We start from the raw sequence: 14,563 nt of genomic DNA on the forward strand, positions 1-14,563 counted from the left end.
AGGCAATATGGGTGGAGCTGAGAAATAGGAAGGGTGCAGTAACATTGTTGGGACTTTACTACAGACCTCCCAAAAGTGAGCATGAAGTGGAGGTACAAATATGCAGACAGATTATAGAAAAATGTAGGAGCAATAGGGTGGTTGTGATGGGAGATTTTAACTTCCCCAACATTGAATGGGATTCGTGTAGTGTTGGAGGCGTAGATGGAGCAGAGTTTGTAAGGAGCATCCAGGAGAGTTTTTTAGAGCAGTATGTAAATAGTCCAACCCGGGAAGGGGCCATACTGGATCTGGTATTGGGGAATGATCCCGGCCAGATGGTTGATGTTTCAGTCGGTGATTACTTTGGGAATAGCGATCTCAATTCCGTAAGTTTTAGAATACTCATGGACAAGGACAAGAGTGGTCCGAAAGGAAGAGTACTAAATTGGGGAAAGGCAGAGTATAACAACATTCGGCAGGAGCTAGGGAATGTGGATTGGAAGCAGCTGTTTAAGGGTAAATCCACATTTGAAATGTGGGAGTCTTTTAAGGAAAGGTTGATTAGAGTGCAGGACAGACATGTTCCTGTGAAAATGAAAGATAGAAATGGCAAGATAAGGGAACCATGGATGACGGGCGAAATTGTGAGACTAGCTAAGATGAAAAAGGAAGCATACATAGGATCGAGGCAACTCAAAACTGATGAAGCTTTGGAGGAATATCGGGAAAGTAGGACGAATCTCAAACGAGCAATAAAGAGGGCTAAAAGGGGTCATGAAATATCTTTGGCTAACAGGGTTAAGGAAAACCCCAAAGCCTTTTATTCGTATGTAAGGAGCAAGAGGGTAACTAGAGAAAGGATTGGCCCACTCAAAGACAAAAGAGGGAATTTATGCGTGGACTCAGCGGAAATGGGTGAGATTCTTAATGAGTACTTTTGCATCGGTATTCACAAAGGAGAGGGACAAGACGAATGTTGAGGCTAGGGATGGATGTTTAAATACTCTAGGTCAAGTTGTCATACGGATGGGGGAAGTTTTGGGTATTCTAAAAGACATTAAGGTGGACTGGTACCCAGGACCGGAACGGGATCTATCCCAGGTTACTGAGGGAAACGAGGGTTGAAATAGCTGGGGCCTTAACAGACATCTTTGCAGCATCCTTGAGCACGGGTGAGGTCCCAGAGGACTCGAGAATTGCTAATGTTGTCCCTTTGTTTAAGAAGGGTAGCAGGGATAATCCAGGGATTTATAGACCTGCGAGCTTGATGTCAGTGGTAGGCAAACTGTTGGAGAAGATACTGAGGGATAGGATCTATTCGCATCTGGAAGAAAATAGTCTTATCAGTGATAGGCAGCAAGGTTTTGTGCAGGGAAGGTCATGTCTTACAAACCTAATAGAATTCTTTGAGGAAGTGACAAAGTTAATTGATGAGGGAAGGGCTGTAGATGTCATATCCATGGACTTTAGTAAGGTGTTTGATAAGGTTTCCCATGGCAGGTTGATGGAAAAAGTGAAGTCATATGGGGTTCAGGGTGTATTAGCTAGATGGATAAAGAACTGGCTGGGCAACAGGAGACAGAGAGTAGTGGTGGAAGGGAGTGTCTCAAAATGGAGAAGGGTGACTAGTGGTGTTCTACAGGGATCCGTGCTCGGACCACTGCTGTTTGTGATCTACAGAAATGACCTGGAGGAAGTTATAGGTGGTCCGATTAGCAAGTTTGCAGATGATACTAAGATTGGTGGAGTTGCAGATTGCGAGGAGGACTGTCAGAGAATACAACAAAATATAGATAGATTGGAGAGTTGGGCAGAGAAATGGCAGATGGAGTTCAATCCAGGCAAATGCGAGGTGATGCATTTTGGAAGATCAAATTCAAGAGCGGACTATATGGTCAATGGAAGGGTCTTGGGGAAAATTGATGGACAGTGAGATCTGGGAGTTCAGGTCCATTGTACCCTGAAGGTGGCAACGCAGGTTGATAGAGTGGTCAAGAAGGCATACAGCATGCTTGCCTTCATCGGACGGGGTATTGAGTACAAGAGTTGGCAGGTCATGTTACAGTTGTATAGGACTTTGGTTCGGCCACATTTGGAATACTGCGTGCAGTTCTGGTCGCCACATTACCAGAAGGATGTGGATGATTTGGAGAGGGTGCAGAAGAGGTTCACCAGGATGTTGTCTGCTATGGAGGGTGCTATCTATGAAGAAAGGTTGAGTAGATTAGGATTGTTTTCGTTGGAAAGACTGAGGTTGAGGGGGGACCTGATTGAAGTCTACAAAATTATGAGAGGTATGGACAGGGTGGATAGGAACAAGCTTTTCCCAAGAGTGGGGGTGTCAGTTACAAGGGGTCACGATTTCAAGGTGAGAGGGGGAAAGTTTAAGGGAGATGTGCGTGGAAAGTTTTTACGCAGAGGGTGGTGGGTGCCTGGAACGCTTTACCAGCGGAGGTGGTATAGGCGGGCACGATAGCATCATTTAAGAGGCATCTAGACAGGTATATGAACGGGCGGGAACAGAGGGAAGTAGACCTTGGGAAATAGGAGAAAGGTTTAGATAAAGGATCTGGATCGGCTCAGGCTGGGAGGGCCGAAGGGCCTGTTCCTGTGCTGTAATTTTCTTTGTTCTTTCTTCTTTGTGTGTGCGTGAGTTTCCTCCGGGTACTGCAGTTTCCTCCCACAGTCCAAAGATGTGCAGGTTGGGTGGATTGGTCATGATAAATTGCCCTTAGTGTCCAAAATTCTATGATTAACCAGGACAAAAGCTCGGCACAACATCGTGGGCCGAAGGGCCTGTTCTGTGCTGTATTTCTCTATCTATCTATCTATCTTTCCCTGCACACCGGGCACTATAAAGCTACACCATGGCCGGTGCGGAGAAGAACCCCCCTGCGCATGCGCTGGTGTCACGCCAGCGGTTCTGCGCATATGTCACAACACGCTGGCGCTCCCGCGCATGCGCCAACTGGCGGAGGATTCTGCATCTTCCGGCCGCCCTACACGCCGGTTACCGGAGAATCCCGGCCACAATTCTGAACTGTTGGAAAAGACTGATAATCTGTCTGCAGATATATCTTTAACTGAACAGCAGAGAGAGGAAAATGCTTGACTTCTGCTCACAGCTACATCTAACTCTTAACTGAGACTACTTTCCTGCAAAATACCTGGGGCTGGATTCTCCAATTTTGAGACTAAGTGCAAACAGTGGTGTTTTACGACACACAAACGCCATGATTAAGCTGTCTACATTTTTGAAGAAGGCCTTGGGGATGAAGATCGATATGTATCTAAACAGGAAGAGGAAACTCGGCAGCACGTTCATTTTGATCATCTGCACTCTCTCCACCAGGGGGAGTTGGAGTGTGCCCCACCTCTGTAGGACCTTTTTAACTTTCTCCACCAGGCAAGTCAGATTCCACTTGTGGATCTGTGTCCAGTCTCTGGCTGTTTGGATCCCCAGGTATCGGAATCTACTTTGGGCTATTTTTAACGGGAGCCCCTCCAGCTGTCCCTCCCCCGTTTGTGTTCACTGGGAATGCACTGGGGGGGGGGGGGGGGGGGGGCTCATTATTACAATCAGCAGCCGCCTGATGTTTGCAGTGAGTTGCCTACCCTTGACAAAGCCCGTTTGGTCCTCTGTGACCACCTCTGGTACGCAGCTGTCCAGCCTTCTGGCCAAGACCTTTGTGAGTTTTTTCACATCTACATTTAGCAGAAAAATGGGTCGATATATTCCACGTTCCCTCGGGTCGTTGTCTTTTTTGGAAATCAATGATGTTGCGGCTTGCACCAGCATAGGGGGCAGGGTCCCTTAGATGTGGGGCTAGAGCTGGCACAATCTCTCGACCACTATCATAGGTTCCTTAACATTATCAATTAAACCTCCTTTACAATGACCACCTTTAAATTTCTCATTTACCCAGATTGAAACTGATGTCAGAAAACAAACTTTGCTTTATGAACCAATTCAAAATCATCAGCTATTTCTGCGGCCTGTCTAGCCGTTTTAACTCTTTGTTCTTCCACATGTGTTCTCACTACTGTGGGAAATGAATTGTAAAATTCCTTCAAATTAATTATTTCCCTCAGAATGGCAGAAGTGTTGATAAATAATCTTGTCGTTAAGGATCCTCTTGGAAGGAGTGATCACAGCATGCTAGAATTTAAAATTCAGATTGAGCGAGAAAGGACAGAGTGCCATGCTCGAGTTTTAGCGTTGGGCAGAGGTAATTATACAGTCCCTGCGGAAAGAGTTGGCCAAAATAGACTGGGCACAAATAATTGAGGGTAGGACAGTTCAGGAAGAATTGCGGATGTTCAGGGAGATATTAAATACCTCAATTAAAGTATATTCCTGTGAGGAAGAGGAATTGTAAAAGGGAAAAACATGTAGGTAAACAAGGAAGTCAAGGAAGACATAAAGGCAAAAAACTAGGGCATACCATACTGCTAAGATGAACTACGAAAGGAAACTAGCAAGAAAACATGAACACTGATACAAAAGCTTCTATAAGTATATAAGTGGAAGAACATAGAACATAGAACAGTACAGCACAGAACAGGCCCTTCGGCCCTCGATGTTGTGCCGAGCACTGATCACCCTACTCAAACCCACGTATCCACCCTATACCCGTAACCCAACAACCCCCCTTAACCTTACTTTTTTTTAGGACACTATGGGCAATTTAGCATGGCCAATCCACCTAACCCGCACATCTTGGACTGTGGGAGGAAACCGGAGCACCCGGAGGAAACCCACGCACACACGGGGAGGATGTGCAGACTCCGCACAGACAGTGACCCAGCCGGGAATCGAACCTGGGACCCTGGAGCTGTGAAGCATTTATGCTAACCACAATGCTACCGTGTTGCCCGAAGAGAATAGCTAAAGTAAATGTTGGCCCTTTAGAGGATGATACTGGTGAGATAACTTTGGAGAACACAGAGACTGCGGCGCCAACGAACCAATATTTTGCCTCTGTCTTCATGGTAGAAGATAATAAAAGCCTCCCACATTGGACATCAACGCAAATTCCACCAGGTCAAATTAATGGGAATTGCTGGTATCAAACAGCTGCCTGCTTGATCAGCCTCCATACATTGGACATTAGTGCCAGTTCCCAATGTGCCAGTGGGAGAGAGGAAACTGTGCACGCCATCATAGAAGTATGTCCAATCCACATACTCCGCGGAGGCCTATCCACACTCAATACAGCAGAACTGGAAGAAATTCTTGCCTTCGGGACTTTGCATTCGTCAAATGAATAATAAATGGCTCAGACAACTGGATTTACCCCCTCCCTTTCTGAGCTCCACTCCAGCCATCGTAAGGTACCTTGAAACTGGGTAGGCAACATACCCTTGGGGTTTACACTCTTGGTGGGATGTGAGCACTATCTATCCTCCTAACCATACAGCGCTGAAATATAACCACATTTCTAGCCTGTTTTTCCTCCGACCTGGACACTCTTTCTGCGCTATGGTAACTCACGCAGCAACCACAGGAAACAGTTCATTTGTTACGCTGATAAGATTGAAAAACACCTTGGGTCATGGCACAAAGGAGGAGGCGGATCTGATTAGATCGTAGCTATTTGAGAAAATTGGACTTTGTTGAATTGCAGTATTTAAACCCTGTAAATTGCTAGGACTGGGTTTCCCAACTCCCCATGCTGCAACGGTCCCAGTGGATTATCTCAGCTGCAACTGCCAAGTACATGTTTACTGACTCAACTGATAACACAGAATTCATTGGATCTCATTCCCTGACCATTTGGATCATGTTCCCCTTCATTTTCTTTTTCCACTAAAAACATGTTCCACTATGGAATCTTCTTCACATCCATTGCTATTACATGTCCTAGAATAAGAGCCGCCTATGCTGTGATCTCCTTCAAATGGTCAAAGCCCTTTAGATGAGAAGATCCCTAACTGCACATAACAATCTTTGAAATTCAGACATGCTGAACTCATTTCATGAGTTTGGTAACTTGAGGAAGCCAACAATAGTGGAACAAGGATTTATTGAACTATGCACAATACTCTGCTCACGGCAATAACTCTCTCTCAATCCAATTCCTGTTGGTACAACCAACAGCATCATGCCCTGCTGGGTCGGCTTTATATGTTGGTCTAAGGAGCTCCAGCAGGGTGGATTCACTCTGGCACCTGGGAAGCTCGTACTGCATGTGGTCGGTGTAAATAACAGCAGCAAGCTTTTGTGGGTTTAAATAAAGAGGATTATCTATTCACACATACTCCCCAAAAGTCGACAACGTCACTCAAAACCCCCATACACAAACACATACACAAGAATAGTGCGCTCTTACAAGTTTTAACAAAAGAATAATAAAGCTTGTTGTGGGGAATAGCAATTGTTACGGGTGTGTTTTCATTCCAAGTGATAGTTTAGGTAGCCGTTTCATTCTTGATATTGGGAAGGTTGTTACAATAAATTTCTATCTTCTTATCAGGTTTCCACCCCCATTACATTCACGTCAGTGTTGAGGACACATCAGTGTGAATTAGGAAATAGGAATTAGGAGCAGAAGTAGGAAATTCCCGAGATTTGATCCTGTTCCATCAATTCAGATCGTGGCTGAGCTTTCCTGGTCTCAAAAACCACCTCACCACCTGTTCCCCCATATCCCTTTAACTCTTTTTAAATCAGAAAAATATTTTACTGGGTGGGATTCTCCGATCCCCCACCGGGTCGGAGAAGAGCCGGGGGTCGGCGTGAATCCTGCCCCGCCGTCCTCACGAATTCTCTGGCCCTCCGAAAGTCTGCAAGGCGTGAATCCCGCCGCCCGCCTCGGAGAATGGTCCCCGGGGATGCTCCGAATTCTCTGGCCCACGATGGGTCCAAGTCCTGCTGGTTTTTTGCCGGTCCCGCCGGCGTGGATCAGACTAGGCCCCTTACCGGCGGGCTCCTGGGTCCTGGGGTGGGCGTGGGTGATCTGGCCCCGGGGACTGCCCCCACGGTGGACGGCCCGCGGACTGGGGCCCATTGATCCGCGGGCGGCCTGTGTTGTGGGGCACTCTTTTCCGATGCATCGGCAGTGTCAGGCTCCGTGATGGCCGAATTGCGTAGGTGAACTCTCCCCGTGCATGCGCGGGGATGATGTCAGCAGCCGCTGACGCTCCCGCGCATGCGCGGACTCTCGCCGGCCGGCGGAGTCCCTTCGGCCCCGGCTGACATGGCGCCCAAAGGCCTTTCACGCCAGCCGGCGGGGCGCAAACACTCCGGCGCGGCCTAGCCCCTGAAGGCGCGGAGGATTCTGCACCTTTGGGGCGGGCGACGCTGGAGTGGTTCACGCCACTCCATCTCGCCGGTACCCCCCCGGCCCAGCAGGTACGGGTAAACCCCGCCCATATTTTCTTTTTTAATCCATTTTAATGACTCAGATCCCACGTACTATGAGGCAGCGAGTTCCGCAAATTACAATGGACTCAAATATAATAGAATCATTAATTCGAAGATAACTGAGGAAGAACGTCTTTACAAGAGAATGGTTGGATCGTCAACCCATCATAGTCTGTTCACTGATGCCCCCCCCCCACCCCACCCCCCCCACCCCACCCCGGCCACTGCCCCCAATTTTCCCATTTTTTTTAACAAACAATTTTTATTGAGGTATTGGCATTGTAAACAGTTACAGATTACAGAAATATGCAAACATCAACAGAAAACCAACACTTCAAACAAACCATAGTGCACATACCTCTCCTCTCCCATAAAGACTACCCGCCTCTATGTCCCTCCTACTCTACTCTTCTCTCCCTCTTCCCCCCCTCTTCCCCCATTGCTGACATTCAATCTCCTGCGAAGAAGTCGATGAATGGTTGCCACCTTCGGGCGAACCCCAGTACAGATCTCCTCAAGACGAACTTGATTTTTTCCATACCCAGAAAACTCGACATGTCCGAAAGCCATAGTTCAGTCTTCGGGGGTTTTGAGTCCCCCCAAGCCAGCAGTATTTGTTGCTGGGCTAGCAGGGAAGCAAAGGCCAGAACATCGGCTTCTTTCTCCTCCTGGATTCCCAGGTCTTCCGAAACGCCGACAATTGTCACCTCTGGACTCATCACCACCCTTGTTTTCAGAACCCGGGACATGACGCCCGCAAATCCCTCCCAGTACCCCCTAAGCTTAGGACATGCCCAAAACATGTGAACGTGGTTTCCAGGTCCTCCCGCGCATCTAGCGCACTTGTCCTCTGTCCCAAAGAATTTGCTCATCCGTACCACCGTCATGTGGGATCGGTGAACGACCTTAAACTGAATCAGGCTGAGCCTGGCCCATGTTGCGGTTTAGTTTACCCTACTCAGGGCTTCCGCTCATACCCCGTTCTCCATCTCCCCGCCAAGCTCCTCCTCCCATTTGAGTTTCAGTTCCTCCATCTGGGACTCTTCCCCCTTCATGAGCGCCTTGTAAATATCTGAGACTCTACCCTCTCCTCCTTCTCCTCCAGAGACTATTCTGTCTTGGATCCCTATTGGCGGGAGGTGTGGGAAGGATGGGATCTGTCTGCGTATGAAGTTGCGCACTGTAAATACCCAAAGTCATTTCCCCTTACCAGCCCAAAATTTCTCCTCCTACATTTTTCTATAATCTGTCTACATATTTGTACCTCTACTTCATGCTCACGTTTGGGAGGCCTGCAGTAAAGTCCCAACAATGTTACTGCACCCTTCCTATTTCTTAGCTCCAACCATATTTCCTCAGTTATCAAATCCTCCATAGTGTCCTCCTTAATCACAGCTGTGATATCACCTCTGACTAGATAATGCAACTCCTCCACCCCTTCTACCTCCCTCTCTATCACTCCTGAAGTATCTATACCCTGGTATATCAGCTGCAGTCCTGCCCTTCCCTCAACCAAGTCTCAGTAATACCAATAACATCATATTCCCAGGTACTCCATCCAAGCCCTAAATTCATCTGCCTTACCTGCTACACTTCTCGCATTAAAACAAATGCACCTCAGACCACCTGTCCCTTTGCGTTCATCATCTCTTCCCTGTCTACTCTTCCCCTTACACACCATTGAGTTTATTATCTAGTACCTTACTGGCTTTAGTTGCTGCCTCTTTACTGACCTCTAACTTCCTAATCTGGTTCCCGTCCCCCTGCCACATTAGTTTAAAACCTCCCCAACAGTGTTAGCAAAAGCACACCTTAGGACATTGGTTCCAGTTCTGCCCCAGGTATAGACTATCCGGTTTGTAATGGTCCCATCGCCCCCAGAACCGGTTCCAATGTCCCAAAAATCTGAACCGCCCTCCTCCTGCACCATCTCTCAAGGCATGTATTCATTCTGACTATTCTTGAATTTCTACTCTGACTGTCCCATGGCACTGGTAGAAATCCTGAGATTACTACCTTTGAGGTCCTTTCTAACTTATCTCCTAATTCCCTAAATTCTGATTGTAGGACCTCATCCATTTTTTTACCTTTATCGTTGGTGCCTATATGCACCACGACAACTAGCTGTTCATCCTCCCCCCTTCAGTATGTCCTGCAGCTGATCTGAGACATCGCTGACCCGTGCACCGGGAGGCAACATACCATTCGGGTGTCTCGTTTTCGACCACAGAAACGCCTGTCAACTCCCCTTACAATTGAATCCCCTATGACTATAGCCCTGCCAGTCTTTTTCCCGCATTCTGTGCAGCAGAGCCAGCCACAGTGCCATGAGCCTGGCTACTACTGCCTTCCCCTGGTGAGTCATCTCCCCCAACAGTATCCAAACGGTATACCTGTTTTGGAGGGAGATGACCGCAAGGGACACCTGCACTGCCTTCCTGCTCTTTCTCTGCCTTTTGGTCACCCATTCCCTGTCTCCCTCACCAATTCTAATCTGCGGTGTGACCAACTCACTGAATGTGCTATCCACAACCTCCTCAGCATCGCGGATGCTCCAAAGTGAGTCCATCCGCAGCTCCAGAGCCGTCATGCGGTCTAACAGGAGCTGCAGCTGGACACACTTCCCGCACATGAAGGAGTCAGGGGCATCGGCCGCGTCCCTGAACTCCCACCTTGAGCACGAGGAGCATAACATGGGCCTGGGATCTCCTGCTATTTTTACCCTTTACCTTAACTGACTCTAAATATAATATCAAATAACGAATAAGTGAAAGGAATAAAGATTTTACTTACCAATCACAATACCAACACACAAAGAGTTACATTTCTCCCAGCTGCTGCTAGTTGGAGCACTTTCCTTACCAGCCGATCCGGTCACTGCTTGCTGTGATGTCACTCTTCAAGTAAGTTTTTAAAGTTTTAAAGAGCAAACTTACCTTTCCAAACGACCCCTCGCCACTGCTCCCACCGAAAATCTGAAGGCTGCTGCTCCTTATCACCACAGTCTTTTTTTTGGTTGGAGGAGGAGGGCGGGTGGGAGACACTACACGTGTATGTCTCGGGTTAGCCGCTGCCCAATATATCAGTTCACTCACCTTCCCCAGAGTGTAATTCGACCGCTCCCGCAAAGCTTCCTCCCCCTGCTCTCGCTAAAAAAGCACACTCCACTCTCCTGAATTGAGATGAGCTCCCCCCTCACTACTGCCTTTAGCGCCTCCCACAGGGTCGCTGCTAAAACCTCCCCATATCGTTCACCTGCAGGTAATTTTGCATACACTTCCGCAGTCTCTCACATATCCCCTCCTCCGACAGCAATCCTATGTCTAACCTCCATTGCGGCCGTTGGTATTCTCCCCACAGACTGCAGGTCCACCCAATGTGGGGCATGGTCCGAAATAGTGATCGCCAAGTATTCCGTACAATTTTCCCATTTACTCAGTTCCATGAAGTCCTGCTGAATCATTTGTGTCCAAAGAAGAAGGAACTTGTGTTTTGGTTTACCTGCTTCTCCAACAGCATCAGGGTTTCTAATGTCGAGTTCTAACAAGCTGTTCAGATGTCGACAAGCCACACCTTGCCTCCGGGGGAGTGGGAGCTGGATTTTAGAATAAATTGAGTAATAGTATCTGGAAAGATGCCCAAATTGCACCAGCCTGAATACCTCCTTTGTGAAGCAAGTAGAGAATCTGTTGCACTGAAGGCATTTGACGCAAACTAATTAGCTTGAAGCATTGATGTCAGTTGGTTTAGACTGGTCTGCTCAACTAGTGCATTTTTTGAATGAAAACGTACAAATTATATAAATCAAAGACCAGAGACTGGTGAAAGTAGCCACCATTGACATCCAGGGCAGAAGGCTTCAACAAAACAAACAGCAAAATCATTTCAAATCAATAAATACAGTTGGGGGGGGGGGGGGGGCTGCTGAATTCTCCGACGCCGGAGATTTGGCGGGGGTGGGAATCGCGGCGCACTGGTCGGCGGCCGCTGTCAGTGCCCCCCCCCCCCCCCCCCCCGCGATTCTCCGGCCCACGATGGGCCGAGTGGCCGCCTGTTTTCGGTCGCCGTAAATTAGAGTAGGCACTTACCGGCGAGACCTGGCTCTGCGGGCGGGCTCCGGGGCCCTCGGGGCGTGGGGGGGGGGTGGATCTGGCCCGCGATCAGGGCCTGTGCCATGGGAGCATTCTATTCCTCCATGTCTGCTGGTTTAAAAGTCAGCGATGGCCGACGCGGAGATGAAAACCCCCTGCGCTGAGATTACGACAGCATACGTTGGCACTCCAGCACATGCGCCAACTCACGCCAGCTGCCGGAGGCCGTTCATCGCCGGTTGACGTGGCGCCAAGCCCCTTCCACGCTGGCCGGTGGGGCGTAAACCACTCTGGCGTCTAATGCGCCCCTGAAGGTGCTGGGCAGTTCCTTAAGAAACTTCTTCTTAAAATTAGAATTTTATGATATTAATTTATTGCTGTTTTCTAAAATAATTTTATAAGTTTTTTTTGTAATTACGATCCCAGACCAGACCCCAAAAGTACCTCGGATACTGGACAGAAGCCCCAATATTTTATTTTAATTCTGTAAGAATGTGAAGAAAGGCTACCTCGACCCAGGAGTGATTTCATGAAGAGGTAGGGACATGGGCTGGATTCTCCGTTTTGGGACTATGTCCTCACGCCATCGTGAAAAACTGTGGTCTTTACGCTTGGAAAACTGATGTCAAAAGGCCACAGATTCACAGCTTTGCAGTTGGCTGTCGTGGAGCTCGCAGCTCCAGCTGCCGATACGCCCCCCTGCACTTCCAGGTCAGAGGCCGTGCATGCGCACAGCAGCGGCTTCAGCGGCTGTGCCGTGCTCCCTGGCAGTCTCAGCCCATCGACCTGGACTGCGGAAATAGTGCCCTGATCGGCTGCTCGCCCGACCCAGACCACCCCGCGCAAAAAAGAAAAACAGTTCCCGAATGAGGCCAACCCTGCCCTCCGATCAGCCCACCCCCCGACTGTGGCGGCCCCGGACTGAGTCTGCAGCCGCCACGCCGGTATCACAGGCGGTGGGACCATGATGTGGCCCACACCTTCGGGAATTTGGCTGGTTGGTGACGGAGAATAGAGGGGCAGGCCTCAGGCATTGGCCCTCAGGTGGTGGATAATTGGTGTCTGCCGCTTTTCAGGGGGCGGAGAATCACAGTACCAGTGCCGGGTCCGATTTCATGCAGGAAACTGGATTCTCCGCCTTGTCGCCAAACACGATTTCAGTGTCGGGGTGCAGAGAATTTAGCCCATCGTTTATCAAAACAAACTTTATTACTAACACAATATTAAAATATCTTGAACATCACACCAGAAAATAACTATCACTTACTCCTTAAATAATGCAAATCAATACAGTGAATATAGTAACCCTTAACTGCTATCTTTATTCCCACTCAAACAAGAACAACAAAAAATGCACCCCAGCTCTCAGTTCACTGTTGAAATGCATTGAGCACTCAGGAATATCTGCTTTACAGAGATGTCCTTTGTGAAAGAGAAATCTTCTGACACTGCTTCACAGAAAAGACCTGACGCCTGTCAGAAACATGCAGGATCTCTGGCTCTATTTCTTCAGAAGATGTTTGTCAACTTGTTTCAGCTCACCTCCTGCTCACATGGGGTTGGATTCGCCGGGGGGGGCGGTGTGAATCCTGCCCTGCTGCCCCGACGGCAGCTGCCGTATTCTCCGGTGCGAGTTTTCTGGCAGTGGCGGGAATAGAGCTTCGCCGGTTGGGGGCCGTTGGCAGTGGCCCCCCCTCCCCCCTCCCCGGCGAATCTCCCCGGGGGAGCACGGGGGGATCTGGCCCCATGGGGGGCCCCAACCGATCTGCGGGCCATGGGGGCACTCTTTCCCTATGCACCGGCCTCTGTAAAGCTCCACCATGGCCGGCGCGGAGAAGAACCCCCCCCTGTGCATGTGCTGGAGTCACGCCAGCGGTTCTGTGCATATGCCACACAACGCTCCTGCGCCAACTCGTGCCGGCCGGCGGAGGATTCTGCACCTTCCTGGCGGCCTGCACGCCGATTACTGGAGACCCCATCCACAGTTCTGAACTGTTGGAAAAGACTGTTAATCTGTCTGCAGATATATCTTTAACTGAACAGCAGAGAGAGGAAAATGCTTGACTTCTGCTCACAGCTCCATCTAACTCTTAACTGAGACTACTTTCCTGCAAAATACCGGGGCTGGATTCTCCAATTTTGAGACTAAGTGCTGACACCGGCGTGGAAACAGTGGTGTTTTACGACACACAAACGCCATGATTAAGCTGTCTACATTTTTGAAGAAGGCCTTGGGGATGAAGATCGATATGGATCTAAACAGGAAGAGAAACCTCGGCAGCACGTTCATTTTGATCATCTGCACTCTCCCCACCAGGGGGAGTTGGAGTGTGCCCCACCTCTGTAGGACCTTTTTAACTTTCTCCACCTGGTGAGTCAGATTCCACTTGTGCAGGGGTGGGCAAACTACGGCCCGACAAAGGTTTTTATGCGGCCCGCCAATGAGGTGCCGGAATCATAACCGGCATTTTTGAAAAGCCGCCGGGGAAAAGCCGCTGAAGTAAATGCGCTTATTGAATAAGCGCATTTACTTCAGCGGCTTTTCCCCGGCGGCTTTTCAAAAATGCCGGTTATGATTCCGGGCACCTCATTGGCAGGCCGCATAAAAACGCGCGTAGTGGGGTGGATGAGTGGAGCTGTCTCATTGGTCGGTTTAGTTGGGTGTGCGACCAATAGGAGTCCAGGTTACAAACAATAAGCCTTATTATTGTTTGTAACCTGGACTCCTATTGGTCGCACACCCAACTAAACCGACCAATAAGGCAGCCCCACTCATCCACCCCACTGTGCGCGTTTTTATCGTTGACTCGGCTAGGCTGTGCTTCTGTCAGTGCTAAGGATCAGCACAAGCAACTTGACACCTGATTTCAACAAACTGGTAAATGATTGCAGTCAGATGCATCATTCTCATTGACATTATTCTGTTTTTTACTGAGTTACTTTGTCAAATAATGTGCTTTTTTTCTTTAAAGACCTTTTATTTTGACTATTTAAAATATTAATTATTTTACTTAATATACTATGCGGCCCTTTAAAATTGTGAATTTCTGAATGTGGCCCTTGCACGGAAAAGTTTGCCCACCCCTGCACTTGTGGATCTGTGTCCAGTCTCTGGCTATTTGGA

The 14,563-nt window shown here is 48.7% G+C and overlaps 1 protein-coding gene across 2 annotated transcripts in view; it reads right to left on the bottom strand.

The window, feature by feature from the left end:
• Window positions 1-10,959, bottom strand: part of LOC119978544 (methyltransferase-like protein 27) — a 75,657-nt gene extending 64,698 nt beyond the window's left edge. The window contains exon 1 of one of the 2 annotated variants that reach the window (XM_038820270.1): window positions 10,850-10,959. The gene's annotated coding sequence lies outside the window, so the exon portion shown is untranslated. Of the gene's footprint in view, window positions 1-10,287; window positions 10,404-10,849 lie in introns of those variants that run through there. The other variant, XM_038820269.1, reaches the window with a different exon arrangement.
• Between the last annotated feature and the right edge of the window lie 3,604 nt (window positions 10,960-14,563).

The sequence above is a fragment of the Scyliorhinus canicula genome, chromosome 15 (genome assembly GCF_902713615.1).
Source record: "Scyliorhinus canicula chromosome 15, sScyCan1.1, whole genome shotgun sequence".
NCBI lineage: Eukaryota > Metazoa > Chordata > Chondrichthyes > Carcharhiniformes > Scyliorhinidae > Scyliorhinus > Scyliorhinus canicula.